The sequence below is a fragment of the Otolemur garnettii genome, unplaced genomic scaffold (genome assembly GCF_000181295.1).
Source record: "Otolemur garnettii isolate 467f Iridium unplaced genomic scaffold, OtoGar3 scaffold00332, whole genome shotgun sequence".
Taxonomy (NCBI): domain Eukaryota; kingdom Metazoa; phylum Chordata; class Mammalia; order Primates; family Galagidae; genus Otolemur; species Otolemur garnettii.
Window position 1 is genome coordinate 284,686 of NW_003852727.1, and position 12,534 is coordinate 297,219.

At 39.7% G+C, this 12,534-nt stretch overlaps 1 non-coding gene and 1 pseudogene across 1 annotated transcript; one reads left to right on the forward strand and one right to left on the reverse strand.

The window, feature by feature from the left end:
- Positions 1-983: 983 nt before the first annotated feature.
- LOC100954904 lies at positions 984-2,922 on the reverse strand (annotated as a pseudogene).
- Positions 2,923-12,184: 9,262 nt separating this feature from the next.
- On the forward strand, positions 12,185-12,289 carry LOC111722729. The gene has a single exon (XR_002771425.1). It is a non-coding gene; the product is annotated as a U6 spliceosomal RNA (small nuclear RNA).
- Positions 12,290-12,534: the final 245 nt, after the last annotated feature.

A 12,534-nucleotide genomic window follows, 5' to 3' on the forward strand; every position in this document is an offset into this window, starting at 1 on the left:
TCTCTCTCAGCTCAGCTCCCAATCTTCCACTTTATTGGATTATTTCTGGCCATTATTTCTCCCTCTGGATGGGAGCCTCTGCTGAAAGCTGGCTTCAGTTGGCCATTTTGCCTCCCTCCTCCTATATATATATTCCTATTAAAGTTGGTACCTTCATATATATATGTATATATATATATATATCACACATATATGTATATATGTATTAATTTTTTTTTGTTTTTTTATCTCTTTCTGTAAGAATTTATTAGGCAAGAAAGCATAAGAACCTAGAAAGTTCTAAGTTTGAAATCTTACGTACTCAGAAGTAGACAAGTTGTCTTACATGGCAGTTTTTGACTCTTTTCCATCTTCAAAATGAGTCCTCTAAACAAATCCCGTAGAAACCGTGAGATAAAATCGGTATTAAATTAATACAAATTTGTTTTATCAGTGCAAGGTACAATATTTACTCTTTTGGTAAACAGGATTTTTTGATAAAGAGAAAACTGTGAAATAAGGAATTAGGGGTTACATCACATTCTTCTCTGAGCCTCAGCATCTGACTCATTTCTGGATTTTGAAGTGTGTTGTACCATATTAAGAAAATTCTGATTCATACACCCCAGCAGCTACACGGGACAGCTCCCTTTAATCTCACGCTACTCTTTAAGCCAACGGAGAAAGCAGGAGGAGCTTTCTCTCATAGTCTGAACCAAAACTTAACAATCTATTATCAAAAGCTAACTCATCATCAGAGGTCTGACCTGTGGTAACATTTCCATATAGTACACTTGGCTATACATGTGGGGGTTTTAATTACAATATTTCAATCCAAATCAAACATCTGAAAACCCCCAAAAGCTCCCACTCAGATGTCCTAGGGGCCAGCAGAATCTCTGTTTAAAAGCCTGAGACCCTTGCCAGGAGGCACTGACTTGGCATCACTCATCGGCAGCGCAGGTGACGGAGGTGGACACAGTCACCAACGCTGGCTGGCAAGCCTAGGACTCCAGGAGAGCGTGCCACCTGCACACCTGCTGGCCTTTGGTTTCCTTCATCTCCTCCCAGTGGTCCTGCTCCTCCTCTCCGCTGCTGTTCTGGCCCATAGCGATCCACCCAATCATCTCTTTACGCTTCATGGTACGCCTGTTGTAGATGGAGATCATCAGCGTGACGTCGGAGCGCTGGAAGAGGGCCACCGGAAACACGAAGGTCTCCTTATACACAGGATTGGGCTGCCCACGTCGAATGGATGTCTTGCAGCGGGACATCTCCTGACCCACAGAATTGAGGAGAAAGAGTTTCCCATATGTATCAGGCGCACGGTTAACAGCCAGGTTTCGGAAATGGCTGCCTTTGATCATTTCCACAGATAACCGCCCTGTCGTGGCATTGTAGGACAGCCCCACCAGCAGTTCCGGGGCCCCTCCATGCGATAGTGACTGGGTAGATGAAGCACTGTCACTGTGAGAAACTGCAGATGGGCTGAGCGGAGATCCCCCCACTACTTATATTACTTCTTGGTTCCAGAACCAAGGTCACTTTCATTTCCCCTTCTGGGTGCAGGTGGCTGAGATAGAATAGTTTCTCTCCGATCATTCTCTCTCGGGTCATTTTACGGGCAGCGTATAGGCGGAAGCGGATGGCACAGGCAGCCACATCTCTGGGTTCCAGCTTGGTGAAGGTGACCTTCTCCTTGAAGACAGGGTTGGGCCCTCTCTGGATGTTCGTCCTGCCCCTCTGCTTCTTACTGGGCAGCATCACCACGTGAACTTGCCAGGAGTTGACACCACTTCGGTCCTTATCTGGGAGGCCCTGAGCTCTCACAATGGTCACTGTGAGTTTCTGGCTCAAAGCTCTATATTCAAAGATGACGTCTAGGTCACCACACTTTGAGATGGGCTCTGAGACCCCGGATGGCACCTGCAAGCTGGTCCTGTCCTGGTCCTCTGGACTCCACATGGAGGAACTGTCAGTGGCATAGGAATCTTCAAATCCCTGGTTATTAAAAGCTGTCTCCATCTCCAAGCTCCCATCTGTGGATTGGCGACTGAGGCTTCGGGCCTCCCCGGATTCTTGGTGAGATGTTCCAGGGTGCCTGGTACCTTATCTCTCACATGGGGACTGTGCATGAGCAGAGCTGGGGTCATCTTCGCAATAAGACAGATTCTTAGAGTAACTCGGTGGGCTGGCTCCATCCAAATCTTCACAGGCAGACACTTCTCCCCTACCTTCTTGGTGGGGAGACAGCGGACAGCCGAGTTTCGGTTTCTGCTCCAGTCCCGTCTGCCTTCCTCTCTCAGATGCTCCTGAACGGAAACTCTGGGACCGGGACACGGAAATCTGAAACTGCTTGATCACCTCCTGGTCACTGTCGGAAGACGTGGAGCGCTCTTCTTCGTCTCCAGAGCTGTTGACTTGTTTTTCTCCATTGATAGTTTCTACCGTATCAGGGAGCTGGCTGTCAGAGCCACGCTGCAGACCACTTCTTCGTTTTTCAAGATGATGTCCTATCTCAGCAACAGAAGAAAGCACATGTGGTGGCTTCTGGCCATGAAGGGTCTTGTTGGGCCCCTGGGACACTGTGGAACATGAGTCCTTTGCCTGTTGGCTAAATCTGGAGCTTGGGCTTTGGCCAGAGTCCTGCACATCACTATTACAACATGAGAAATGATCCACTTCAAGAAACAAGGAATTTTCATCCTCTTGGCTCCAATCATTGTCTTGTTCTTCATGTCCAAAGTAAGTTTCCTGAATCTTAGTATCATCTAAGTCCTGGTCTACCTTGTCACTCAATTTAGAGTCTTGTTGGCTTACAGTAACCAGTGAGGCAGATAATATATCTCCTGCTTGCTGGAGAGCTCCATAAACCCGAGACATCCAGGAAGAGAAAGGCTGGAAGAAGTTCTGGGCATCCTGAGATGCCATGGCCAACACCATGGCCAGCTATCTGATGTCTACAGAGTCCGCTCACTAGTTCCTTTGTACTCTGGACTCAATGTGAACTACAGAATGAACATGATGAGAAATTAAACTGGAGGTCTCTTAATGGCTGTGAATATTTCACATTCAAAACTTCTCAGCCAGGCTTTGGAGGATCCCAGTCTTGCCTTTGGAGTGCTTTCTCTGCCGCGGTGGCTCCAGGCACTCAAAGCTTCCTAATGTTTCAAAACACAGCTTCTTGTTGATGAAAATGAAGAGAACAGCAAGAAGAACAATGAAAACTCCAACAGCAGACAAGAAGCCAATGGCTTCGGAAGTGATGTCGGTCGCCATGGTGCAGTGAAGGGCTGCCGGGCGGCCGCCCGCGGCTGGGTACCCGGCCTATATGTATTAATTTTTTAGCATTTTATCCTTTGCTTTGTTGCTGAGGTTGCTACCATTTTTAGCTATTAGAATATTTTTGTTTTGTTTTGATGTGTTTTATCTTTTGCTAATTTGGTTGGTTGGTTCTATTCTTCCATTTTTACTTTCATTAAGAGCAAGGGCTTCTGTACTTTTTGGTTATGGTATTTTAGACTCATTTATTCTCTCTCTCTCTCTCTCTCTCTATTTCATTCTTCTCCACTTTCTCTTTTGATAGAGATTCTTCTACTTTTCTCATCTTTCCCACATAAATCACTTGTGCAACAGCTAAGATATCACCTCCTTTTATTTTTGGTCTTTCTCCTTTTATCTTTTTATCTCCTTTTGTCTTTTTCCTGTATCTATTCTTATTTTCTTCTTATTATTATTTTTCATTCATTTATTCTTTTTTCACTGAAAGCTGTGGTGACACAGCTATGGTCTCATAGGGAGGTCATGGCAGTACTCTGGCTGAAGGAGGCCAAGAGATCATGGTCTAGGGAGCTCTTCTACCTTTGGCCCTAGAAAGGAAGTATTGGCAAGACGACACTGAAGAATTTTTCTATTTTGTTTTCATCTTTACTTAATTTTTTCCTTTTTATTTTTTTTGACAGAGTCTCAAGCCGTCACCCTGGGTAGAGTGCTGTGGCATTACACCTCGCAGCAACCTCAAATTATTGGGCTTAAGCAATTGTCTTGCCTTGGCCTCCCAAGTAGCTGGGACTAAAGGCCCACTACAATGCCCAACTATTTTTTGGGTTGTAGTTATCATTGTTGTTTGGCAGGCTTGGGCTGGATTTGACCCCTCCAACTCTGATTTATGTGTCTAGCACCCTATCCACTGAGCTACAGGCACTGAGTCCCCTTATTATTATTTTTTTTCTTTTCTTTTTTCCTGCTCTTGCTAGTCTTGGCAGAGATAGAGTATGGCTTTGCTCAGGCTGGTAAGGAACTCTTGATTTTGAAGAACCTACCCAGCACAGCCCGTCAAAATCCTTGAATTACAGGCATGGCCTTAGCACCATGCTGATCAATACCATTTCTTCCATCACTCTTATTCTGTCATAATGTTCTCCTTTTCTCCTATTATTCAATTCTTTCTTTTGTTCTCCTTCCTCTTTATTCTTTTTCTTTTATTTTGATCATTCCTTCTTTTTCCTTCTGTCTTTCTTTTACTCTTTTCCTTCCCTTTTTGCTCTTTACCCTTTTCTTTCTTTTGGGGTTATGCCAAGAGGCCTCTTCAACACCTAAGCTCTGAGACAAGGTAATGTGAAGCAAAAGAGGAAATGAGAAGGAAAAAGGATGACAAAGAGATGAACAAGGAGAACGCACACATGAGGAGGAGCCAACAGAAATATTTAGGCAACATGAAAAACCAAAACAGAGCAACTTCTCAAAGGTACCATGAAGACTCCACCTATAAAAAATTAATGGATTTGACAGAAAGGGACTTTAAAATGTGGATAATAAAGAATGGATGAGGAAATGGAAAGACAGGACCAAAAGATGGATGAGAAATATGTAGAATATAGAAAGAATATCATGGAGGTTAAGGAAATGAAGGGCTTTTAGATGGATATTGAACCCAAGTAATCTCATTTCAAATGGAGCTTCTCCAAGACACATTGTAATGAAACTGTCCAAAGTAAAGACAAAAGAGAAAATTCTGCAAGCAGCTTTGAAAAAGTGCAAGTGACCTACAGGGGCATACCATCAGTATGACAACAGACTTTTCAACTGAAACTTTTCAAGCCAGAAGAGAATAGTCATCCACCTTCAAAATTCTTAAACAACACAATTTTCAGGGGGGTGATGCAAGTTAGCAGACAAGAGACAGTGTCTTTACAGCCATGCATGGTGATATTGGTGATATTGGTGAGAAAAGACTCCAGGCACTTCTGGCTTATGGGCTGCACCAAGAAACATCCCTTCAGGGGCACAAGGAGACAGAGGGACAATTCAGGAACCCAAGACAAGAACAAAAGCAGTGAAGAAGCAGCAAGTACTTGCGTTCAGGCAGAGGGCAGCTGGTGCAGCTGCAGCTGTGGCCAGGACAGTTGGCAGACAGAGAAGTCCTGCCTTGTGGATTTTTTTAGACCTGGGCATTTCATTGAGTTACATTGGGAGAGCTTTGGAAAGCAAGAGAATGAATTTGAACAGCACCCAGCGGCTTGGCCTGAGCAACCCAGGCAGAGCAGAGCTCTCATTGTTCTGCTGTAGCTCAGACCTGTGAGAAAGCTGACTTTCAGGCTTGGCCCTCAGGATCCCAGTGCTAGGGCAGTTCTGGAGCACCTAATAAGCAGGGCACCCACTCCTGGGAAGATTTGAGGGACACTCTTTCCTGGGAAAGCCACTGCATAGCCAAAGAATATGGTTTGGAAAGGTCAAGACATGTATATTAAATAGGCTAAGGAAAGCTTCAGGGTTCCACCCCTGTGAGGTTTGAGGGAAAAGAAGTCAAGATGATGAGACATGGTGTCCTTAGAAGGCAGAGGGCTCCAGTCTGTGTGGTGATTAGCATCTCATACCCCAGAAGATCACCTACTGCCCAGAAAATATGCATATATCTGTTTTTTTCTTTGAAAAAATATTTTATACTGTTTCCCCTCAGATTTTTCTTTTTCTTTTGTATTTCTTCTTTTTTCTGTGTAATTATAATTTTTCATTGTTTCATTCTTTAACAATAAGGGCTTCATTTTTGCTGGTTTCTCTACCCTTTTATTCTCTCCCCAATTGTATCCCTTAAGGCTTTTTGTTTGTTTTACATCGATTTATAGTAGTTTTATTTTTCTTCTCTATTTGGTGGCAGTGGGGTCTTATGTATGCTCAGGCTGGCAAAGATCTCCACACCTCAAGAGACCCACCTAACCTAGCTGAATAGTGGTTGGGATTTGTGGCTGTGGGTCAAATACCCTACTGTACACATCTGTTTCTCTCTTTCTCTTCTTTTCTTCTTTTTGTCAATATTCTCTTTCACTCCCACCTTTCCTTTCTCTTTTATCTTTTTTAATCCTTTAACAATACAACAAAATGACATTTCAATTCTAAACATTTATGCACCCAACTTAAATGCACCTAGATTCTTGAAACAGATCTTAATTAGTCTAAGCAATATGATATCCTATAACACCATAATAGTAGGGGACTTTAACACTCCTCTTACAGTGTCCTCCTTTACCAAGAGGACACTTGAACTCTTTAGGCCAGAGGCACGGTAACTTAAAGAGCAGGAGAAAGTGAAAGAAAAGAGTAGGGAAAGGAAACAGAAAAAAAGAAAACACTCTTGAGGAATAAATAGCAGTGATATCCTAGCATCATGAAAAATCAGAAAAGAACCTCCCCAAGGGATCATGAGGTAGCTACTACAGAGGAGTCCACCTATAAAAGAATCTTACAAATTACAGAAAGGGAATTTAAAATATGGATGGTCAAAAAAATGAAGGAAAATGTTGAAAAGTGGAAAATAACCAAAAGAAAATCCCAAAACAGAATCAAATAAGAGATGAATGATATGAAGACTATATAAAGAATATAGTAGAGCATAAGGAATTGAAGCAGTCATTTCGGGAACTTAATGATGCCAAAGAAAGTATCAATAATACATTAGACCATGCCAAAGAAAGAATCTCAGAGGTAGAGAATAAAACTCTTGAGCTAACACAAGCAGTTAAAGAGTCATAAAAGAGAGAGAAAGAAGAATATTCACTGAGTGAATTATAAGACTTCATTAAGTGTTGAAACATAAGAATTATAGGTTATACCAAAAGGGGAAGAATAATACCCCAGAGGAATGGAAGCCCTACTAAAGAATACCAAAAGTGAAAATTTCCCAGGTATCACCAAAGATTCTGACACATTCTTTTCAGAGGGATATTAAACCCCAGGTCGTCTCAACTCAAACAGAGCTACTCCAACACACATTGTCATGAACCATTCCAAAGTCAAGACAAAAGTGAAGATTCTGCAAGCAGCTAGGAGTAAGTGCCAATTGACTTACAGGGGAAAATCCAACAAGGTCATCATGGACTTGTCAAATGAAACTTTTCAAGCCAGAAGAGAATGGTCATCTAACTTTAACCTACTTTATCAAAACTATTTTCATCCCAGAATTTTATATCTTGCTGAGATAAGCATTAAAATTGATGAAGGAATCAAATCTTTTACTGATATGCAAACACTGAGGAAGTGTGGCACAAGACTAGCTCTACAGGAAATACACATATTTGACAGAGTTACCATCACAATGGACTACCAGCAAATTACATACCCAGAAGCGAAAGGACAAAAGCTAGTTTCCACAATGATGATAAAGATAAAAGTCATCAACAGGCTTTCACAAAATAAGATGAATAAAAATCTACCACACTCATCACTTCTCTCAATAAATGTTAATGGCTTGAATTCTTCACTGAAGAGGCACAGAGGAGAATTTGCTGCTTGCAGAAAACATACCTAGCCTCAAAGGACAAATCAGAACTCAGGGTTAAGGAATGAAAAACAATTTTTTCAGGCAAATGGGAATCAGAAGAAAGGAGGGGTTGCAGCCTTATTTTCTGATACAAGTGGATTTGAAGCCACTAAAGTGAAAAAAGGCAAAGATGGACACTTCATATTCTGTCAAGAGAACAATACAACAAAACAACATTTCAATTCTAAACGTTTATGCACCCAACTTAAATGCACCCAGATTCTTGAAACAGATCTTAATTAGTCTAAGCAATATGATATCCTATAGCACCATAATAGTAGGGGACTTTAACACTCCTCTTACAGAGATGGACAGATTCCCTAAACAGAGATACAAGGGACTTAAATGTAACCCTAGAACAACTGTGATTAATAGACATACATAGAACACTCCATCAAAAAGCTAAATAGATGTCCTTTTCATTGGCCCATGGAACATTCTCCAAAACAGATCATATCCTAGGACATAAATCAAACCTCAACAAAATCAAAAGAATTTAAATTATACTTTGTATCTTCTCAGACCACAAGACAATAAACGTGAACTCAACTCTAACAAAAATTGTCATAACTTCACATAGGCATGGAGATTAAACAAAACAACCTTATGTTGAATTACAGTTGGTTCAAGGAAGAGATAAGAAAGGAAATCATTAACTTCCTTGAGCATAACAAAAATGAAGACACAAGTTACCAAAACCTATGGGACACTGTGAAAACAGTCTTACAAGGGAAATTTATCACATTGGATACCTACATTTGAAAAACAGAAAGAGATCACATTGACAACTTAATGATTCATTTTAACAAAAGGGAAAAGGAAGAGTAATCTAATCCCAAACCTAGGAGAAGTAAAGAAATAACCAAAATTAAATCAGAAATAAATAAAATTTAAAATAAAAAGAATCATTCATAAAATTAATGAAACAAAAAGTTAGTTCTTTGAAAAGATAAATAAAATCAATAAACCATTGGCCAGTTTAACCAGAAGTAGAAAAGTGAAATTGTAGTTGGGCATTGTGGCGGACACCTGTAGTTCTAGCTACTCAGGAGGCTGAGGTAGAAGAATTTCCTAAGCACAGGAGCTGGAGGTTGTTGTGAGCTGTGTGATGTCACGGCACTCTACTGAGGGTGATAAAGTGAGACTCTGTCTCTACAAAAAAAAAAAAAATTAAAAAAGAGAGAAAAGTGAAATCTTTAATAATCTCAGTCACAAATGAAAAACAACTTATACTACAGATATACAAGAGATTATTTCTGACTACTACCAAATACTCTATATCTAGAAATTTGACAATGTGGAGGAAATGGACCAATATCTGGGATCATACCATCTCTCTAAATTTAATCAGGAAGAAAGAGAACTCTTGAGAAGACCAATATCAAACACTGAAATTACAGAAACAATAAAAAAGTCTTTCAATTAAAAAAAGCCTGGAACCAGAAGGCTTTACATCAGGAGTCTATCACACCTTCAAAGGTGAGCTTGCACCTATATTACAGAACCTTTTTCAAAATATTGAGAAGGAAGGAAACTTCCCCAAAACAAAAACCAAGAAAGGACTCAAACAAAAAGGAGAACTACAGACCAATTTCACTAATGAATATCAATGCAAAAATACTCAACAAAACCTTAGCTAATAGATTATAGCTACACTTGAAAAAAATTACACAACATGATCAAGTAGGCTTCATCCAAGGGATACAATGTTGCTTTAACATACTCAAATCCAAAATTGTAATACATAATATCAATAGAAGCAAAAACAAAGACCATATGATGTTCTCAATAAATCAGAAAAAGCATTTGACGGAATTCAGCATCTTTTTCTAACAAGAATACTTAAAAATATAGGCATAGGTAGCAAATTTCTTTTTTTTTTTTTGAGACAGAGCCTCAAGTTATCCCCCTGGGTAGAGTGCTGTGGCATCACAGCTCACAGCAACCTCCAACTCCTGGGCTCCAGCGAGTCTCCTGCCTCCGCCTCCCAAGTAGCTGGGACCACAGGCGCCCGCCACAACGCCCGGCTATTTTTTGGTTGCAGCCGTCATTGTTGTTTGACAGGCCCGGGCTGGGGATTCGAACCCACCACCTTAGGTATATGTGGCTGGCGCCTTAGCCGGTTGAGCTATAGGCACCGAGCCATAGGTAGCACATTTCTTAAGCTGATTGAAGCCATCTGTGATAAAATCACAGCTAATATCACACTGAATGACGTAAAACTGCAAGATTTTCCACTGAGAACTGGAACCAGGCAAGGATGTTCACTATTGCCACTGTTACTCAACATTTTGCTGGAAGTTCTCAGCAATGCAATTAAGCCAGAGAAGGAAATAAAGCGAATCCAAATGCGGGCAGAGGAGGCCAAGTTCTTGCTCTTTGCTGATGATATGATCTTATGCTTATAAAACTTCACACGCTCTATTAAAAAAATTCCTGGAAGTGATCAGGAATTACAGTTAATATCTCAGGTTATAAAATCATTGTCCACAAATCAGTAGGCTTTGTATATGCCAATAGCAATTAATGTTCTAATGAAGAACACAATTCCCTTCTCAGTAGCTTCAAGGAAAATTACTTAGGAATATACCTAACAAAACAGGTGACATATCTTTTAAAAGAGAATTAATAAACTCTACAGAAAGAAATTGCAGAAGACACTAACAAATGGAAGAACATACTATGCTCTTGGCTGGGAAGAATCAACATAGTCAAAATGTCTACTTTACCCAAAACAACCTACAGCTTCAATGCAATCCCCATTAAAGTACCAACATCATATATCGAAGAACAGGAGAAAAATAGTACTTTGTTTTATATGAAACCAGAAAAACAAAAACAAAAACAAACCACCCATATATCTAAGGCTATTCCTAGTAATAAGAACAAAGCTGGAGACATCACCTTACCAGACTTTAGGTTATATTAAAAGTCCACAGTAATTAAAACATTTTATTGACACAAAAATAGAGCTATAGACATATGGAACAGAATAGAAAACCAATCTCTACTTCCCATTTGATCTTTAATAATCATAACAAAGCATCCAATGGGGAAAAGAATCCCTATTAAACAAAGGGTGCTGGGAGAATCGGATAACCACACGTATAAGACTGAAACTCAACCCACACTTTTCACCACTTAACAAAAATTGACACTAGATGGATAAAAGACTTATATCTAAGACATGAAATGATAAAAAGCATGGAAGAAAGTGTGTGGAAAAGTCCTGATGACTTTGGACTGGGGAAATATTTTATGACAAAATCTTCAGTGGCCATTGCAACAATGACAAAAATTAACAAATGGAACTTAATTAAGCTGAAAATCTTCTGCACAGCTAAGTACACAAGTAAAGAAAAGACAACCTTCAGAGTGGAATGAAGATATTTGCAGGTTATGAATTTGACAAAAGGTTGATAACCAGAATCTACAAAGATCTCAAATTAATCATCAAAAAAAGAATAAATAATCCTATCTACCACTAGGAAAGAGATATGATAACACCTTCTGTGATGATGACAGATGAATGGCTGACAATCATATGAAAAAACACTCATTTTCCCTGATCATCAGAAGAATGCAAATCAAAACCACCTCGAGATATTAGCTATACCCAGTGTAAATAGCCAACTTTAAAAAGTCTCAAAGCTGAAGAGTCTGCCATGGATATGGAGAGAAGGGAACACTTCTAAACTACTGGTGGGATGGCAAACTAATACAACGTTTTTGAAGAAAGTATGGAGAATCATCAAAGAAGTAAAATTAGACCTCCCATTTAATTCTGCAATTCCATTGCTAGGCATCTACTCAGAGGAAAAAAGTCATTTTATCAAAAGGATAGTTGCATTAGACTGTATATCACAGCTCAATTTTCAATCACCAAACTGTGAAAACAACCTGAATACCCACCAACCCAGGAATGGATTAACAAGCTGTGGTATAAGAATACCATGAAATACTATGTTACCATTAAAAAGATGGAGACTTTACATCTTTTGTGTTAACCTGGATTGATTTCGAACACTTTCTTAATTGGCAAACATCACAAGAATGGAGAATCAAAAATCAAATGTACTCAATTCTAATATGAAGGCAGTAGATGATCTAATACAAGATGGAGTGTAGGAGAAGGAGGGAGCAGGGAGAGAGGAGAAGGGAGGAGAAGGTGTGTCACTATGTATGGGTCACCTCTTGGGAGAAGAACCCAATTATAAGTGGGACTTTATGTAACAAATGCAATCAATGTGTCCTAATTGAATCCCAAGCAATAAAAAAGAAATGAAATACTACCAACAAATCTGTATCCTGCTAATTAATTAATAGAATTAATGGAGAAATCAAATCTTTTGCTGATATACAAACACTGAGGAAATTTGCCACAACAGTGTTCACTTTGGCAGAACATATACTAAAATTGGAAAAATATAGAGAAGATTAGCATGCCTGCTGTGCAAGGATTACATGCAAATTCATGAAGTGTTCCATATTTTTGAAAATACTCATGAGGAGGAATCATCTGAAGAACTCTGGCAACATGAAAAATCAGAGCAAATCTATGCCTCCTGGGGACGTCAAAGAAAATACATCAGAAAATTCCATCCACAGAGAAATTGCTGAAATGTTATAGATAGAATTTAGAATATGGATGGCAAATAAGATAATTGGAATGGAGAAAAAGATGGAAACAGAAAACCAAAAAATATTTCAGAATTTTCTCAAGAAATTAATGAATTGAA